Here is a 5,472-nt window from a genome sequence, read left to right on the forward strand (position 1 = left end):
CAGAATTCAAGAGTGGTTATAGACATTCCTCACATTTTAAAAAATTACTTAGGCACCCTGGGGCTAAGAGCAAGGTTCACCTTCAAGAAACTGAAGAGCTCAAAGACATGTCCAAATAACAATACACTCAATGGACATTTGTTACTTATTCATTTCAGGGGATGCAAACATCTTTCCTGACAGTGGCCTCATTTGCATATCACTTTACACCAGGGTTAGCGAAGCTTTTTCAGCTCAAGGCCACATTACCTTCTTGATAATCTGGGGGCCATATGCCAGTGGTGGGTGGAGCAAAGCATGTGACTCTTTGTACAGTATGCTACAGCCCAGCCATATGAAAGTCACAGATTTCTACACGAACACTTCTCCATACTGGCAAGCTAGAGGCATTATAATAATTAAATAAAAACTGGAGCAGGGCCAGTGAGAGATGTGGCCTGAGGAGGTATGGTATGGGGAGAGTCCTGAAGGCCTAGAGGGCGATATTTGGATCCCAGGCCTGAGGTTCCCCACCCTTGCTTTAAACTATAGCTTATGGTTTAAAAGTGAACGCAGCAGCACGCTAATGCATGCTGCTGAAATCATTGGCATTTTCTTCCTCCCCCACTCCTTATGCTGCCATGCTACCTGGAGCTAAGCTTACTGTGGCTTAGTGTTACATTCATAACCAGGCTTGCGGCTTGTTTCCCCCAACAAACCATGAGCAGTAAGCCAGGAACAAACTTTGGTTACATTTGATCTGTTGATGTATTAATCTGATTTACTAAGTTGTCACATATTTTGTATTTACTTTATGATTGTAAGTGACTGGATGCTCTTCACTGCCACAGTATTTTTTCTTGATGTTGGCAGTACAAAATGTTTTGCAAATAAAACATATAATAAAAATAAATTGCCTGGAAGCAGCCTTAAACAGGCCTTTGACCTTTCAAGCTGATCTGTTTTATCTGGAGCTGCCACTGGTGTTTTAAAATGGCTGTGTTATTGATTTGGTTTCCCTCCCATGCTTGTTTTGTAGACCGTTTTGTATTTTGTAGGATTGATTTATGCAGTACATGGTCTTGCATGTTGTTAGCTGCCTTTTGATTGTGTGGGAAGGTGGGATATAAATTTAAAGAATAAAGAATAACAAATCCAAATTATCAGGGAGCTTCAGCAGATCTCCCTGCATGGAAAGGTTATGTGTGTGGCTTTTTCATTTATAAAAAAAAAAGCAATTAAGGGTAACATGATAAAGGTGTATGAAATAAGGCATAGTGTGCAGAAAGTAGGTAGAAATAAGTTTGTCTCCCACTTTGATAAGGCTAGAATTCAATGACATTCAACTAAACTGATTGGCAGGAGATTCAAAATAGACAACAGGAAGTACTTCTTCACATAGCACATAATTCATGGAATTTGCTACCACAAGATGTGATTACATGATCACTCTATTTCCAGTCTGTGTCAATTTTTCATGTGCATATTCATAATTCCTTTCCATCCTGTATCTGCAATTTTAAAAATGTACAAAAAATCATATTAATGTACAGGCTTAAATACGTACTCAAATATGTATTTTTATCAGAAAATACTTCTAAATATACATTTTAGCTCAATTTATGCATTTCAATGTATTTTATCAGAAAATACACTGGGTTCTTTGCATGTTTTGGTGCATTATTTGAGCTGAAAATTCAGAGAAGTGTGAAATGTGAAGGATAATTATGTTCCAATCTGTGTACTCTGGGAGGTACAAATGTGGCCAGTTTGCTTTAAAATGCAGACTAGGCACATTTAGGTAGCTTTAAAAGAGGATTCAACAAATTTATGGACTAATCAGTGGCTGCTAATCACGGTATGCTTCTGAACACCAATTGCTGGAAAGTAATAATTGGAAAAGGCTGTTGGTTTCATTTCCTGCTTCTGCGCATCCCAGAGACATCTGGCTGGCCTCTGTGGGAAAACAGGATGCTAGACTAGATTGGCCTTTGGCCCGACTAAGCTGGGCTCTTCTTTTGTCCTTAGAGACTTACTGTAAGGGCACAGATATCCCTCTGCTACCTGTCAATCACCTGAAATCACAATGGTGTCAGATGGCCTGTTTTGGTGATTTGAAATCAAATCATGCAAGTAAAGGCACAGCCCTGTGTTTAGCAAATCCCAGTGATCAGCTGATCATCAGCACTTCCAGTGCACTGTGCAGAGATTTTGCAGATACCACAGGCACAGCTGATAGGCTTAGTGAAGGGTCCTGCAAACCTTCTTGTCCAGCCATGTCTTTCACCCAGCCATGTCTTATAGCATGTCAGGTGTAGAGCAGGTGGTAATGAGGCCCACAGGCTGGAGGTTTCCACTGCTGCCCTATGCTGATACAATTGACCACACAGCATGCAGAACCCATTCTCCAGTTCATTCCTGAGCCTGCAGCTCTTAACACAAGAACTGTAAGTGCATAAAACTATATTTTAAATTAAATATTCAAGCTGCCCTTCCTGTTTCCTAATGGATAGACTTCAACCTCTATGCTCAACTAAGTGAACTCTAGTTTGGTTTCCAGAATCATCCCTGTGACTTGCTAAATGAGACTTGGCATGCCACTTTTGCTCATGATAAATGTCATTGGAAATGTATGGAACATTACAAGGAATTTAAAAGCTTCCAGGTCCAAACACAAAAGTAACACAAAGTAGCAGCACTTAGCAGAGAGGGAGGGGGATTTGTACTTTACCATTATTTTAAACCAATATACATGCTTGGGTGATGCATTTCCAATCTTTCTGCATAAACAGCCCACTTACACTTCAGCTACATTGAAAAATCACTAGGGGTTGAATTTTCCACTTTAAATGTAAACTTTAACGTATTTTGATTTAGCTAGTTGCAAAGTGTGTGTTATACATTAAGTCTGGTGTGGAAAATACACACACACAAAGAACTGGACTTACATTATATCCACACACAGCCTTACACTTGTTTAACCATCATTCCCTAGTTCCTAGGGAAGTTTGGGAATTGTAGTTGTGTGAGCAGAGCATGGGGATAACTAAAAGAATTCTCAGCAAATTATATATTATTTATATTTATTTATTATTTATTTATTAGATTTATATACCGCCCGACTAGCAATAGCTCTCTGGGCGGTGAACATAAAATAGCATAAAAAATACAATAAATAACAAAATAATACTAAATAATACAATCAAAAATCCAATACAATAACATTTTTAAAAGTAAATCAATTTAACTTAAAATGCTTCAGAGAATAGGAAGGTTTTGACCTGGTGCCGAAAAGAGAGCAGATTCGGCGCCAGGCGTACTTCCTCGGGGAGTCTGTTCCATAGTTCAGGGGCCACCACTGAGAAGGCCCTAGATCTCATCACTACCCTCCGGGCCTCCCTGTGAGTTGGAACCCAGAGGAGGGCCTTCGTAGCAGAACATAGTGTACGGGCCGGTTCATATCGGAAGAGGCGTTCCGCACGGTATCGTGGTCCCGCACCGTATAAGGCTTTATAGGTCAATACCAACACTTTGAATCTGGCCCGGAAACATATTGGCAACCAGTGCAAGCGGGCCAGAACAGGTGTTATATGATATGTTATATCTTACAAAACTACAATTCCTAGGGTTCTTTGAAGGAAACAATAACATTTAAGCAGTATAAAACCAATCTAAGTTTGTAGTATGGATCATAGCAAGACTTGGATAAGACAAGCAAACATGTTTTGGTTCACAGTCCATTATTGTTGTTATATGCCTTCAAGTCAGTTGCGACTTATGGCAACCCTATGAATCTTTTTTGGATATATTCATAGGGTTTTCATGGTAAGAGGTATTCAGAGGTGGTTTACCACTGCCTTCCTCTAAGCCTACGGCACCCGGTATTCCCAGTCAGTCTCCCATCCAAGTACTAACCAGGCCTGACCTTGCTTAGCTTCTGAGATCAGACAAGATCAGGAGTGTTCAGGGTAGTATGGCCATCGCAGTCCATTACATGCCTTGAAATCATACATTCATTGACCATGACATTGCCTGTCCTTGTTGTAGTGCCTGGGACAGCAGTGCTTTATAATCCAGTCACATGGAGCCTCATGTAGCGGATGGAGCTAAGCCAGGCTGTTCCAGACATGGACAAGCAATAGATTGGGAGAAATTGGGGTGGTAAAGTTAGCAAGATCAAAGGCAAAGATAAAACTAAAAATGGTTTGGAAGTTTCAGCTAGTGCAAAATGCAACTGCCCACCTACTGACAGGTGTGGATGAGCCTTCTCATATTTCACTCCTCTGAAGTGTCTTTACTAGCTATAATGTGCTTCTTGGTCCAATTCAAACTTCTGTATTTTAAAAGCCTCAATGACTTGAATTTTGATTATCTCAGGGAATGTCTCTGGCCGTATGAAATACCATGAGAACCCAACCCTCACATTTATGATCTTCTGAAGCAGTTCTGCTCCATGTTCCATCTCATGTCAAGGCTAAATTAGCTTCTATTAGGAGCAGAGCCTGCTCTGTGGCACCTTGTGTCCAAAACTCTCTCCCACCACATAATTTTGTTCAGTCTCCCATCTACTGTCTTTTCAGGGCCAGCTGAAGACTGTTTTATTTCACAGAGCCTTTACTTTTATTGCTGCTAGCTTTGCTGTTTATTAAGCTGGTTCTGCTGCTGTTTATTGATATTGTTTTGTGATTTAATTTGTCTCTATCACTGAATGCCGTATTTATTCTTTTATTTTATAAACAGCACTATTAAAAACTCATTGTTAATAATAATAGTAAGGGTAAAAAACAGCTATGGAAACATTTAAGGCTGCAGTTCTATACACACTTCCATAGGTCTAACAACACTTGAATCTAGTAAGACTTAGTTCCAAATAAACACACACAGGATTGGGTTGGAAGGATAAACACAAAGAATTGTAGCCAATACTGTATTAATCCTACTCAGAGTAGACCCATTAAAATTAATGGACTAATCAGCTTAGGCCCATGAGTATAACATAAACACAGAGAAGCAACCTGACTCATAGACAGCAATGTAAACAAAATGTTAACTTTCCCAAGACAATCACATCAGTCTTTCATTCATATAAGTTTTTTAAAATTATTATTTAAAGACAAATGTATCAATTTTCATGGACACAAACCAACAACATTCAATGACAACTCAGACAATGGTGGATATGCTGTGGTTTAGGAATTCTGGGAATTACTAAGGGGAAAGTGGTGCAGCATCAGTACAATGTGCCCCCTATGCCTATACCTCCTCCTTTAGGATGCACACCTTAAGGTGGTGAGGGGGTTTCAGAGTGTTGAAGCTGACAGCAATGCCATCAGGAGTTTAGACCAAGAGGCTAGATTCCTAGCAAGGTCACCCAAGGCAGAATGGTCAAAGCTGAGACACCAGACTAAGATGCATGCAAACTCAGAGGAAGGCAATGGTAAACCACCTCTGAATACCTTTTACCACGAAAACCCTATGAACAGAGTATGCAAA

The 5,472-nt window shown here is 39.9% G+C and overlaps 1 pseudogene; it reads right to left on the reverse strand.

Annotated features, from left to right (window-relative positions):
* Positions 1–3,845: 3,845 nt before the first annotated feature.
* LOC133384612 (5S ribosomal RNA) lies at positions 3,846–3,964 on the reverse strand (annotated as a pseudogene).
* Between the last annotated feature and the right edge of the window lie 1,508 nt (positions 3,965–5,472).

The sequence above is a fragment of the Rhineura floridana genome, chromosome 4 (assembly GCF_030035675.1).
Source record: "Rhineura floridana isolate rRhiFlo1 chromosome 4, rRhiFlo1.hap2, whole genome shotgun sequence".
Classification (NCBI taxonomy): Eukaryota; Metazoa; Chordata; class Lepidosauria; order Squamata; family Rhineuridae; genus Rhineura; species Rhineura floridana.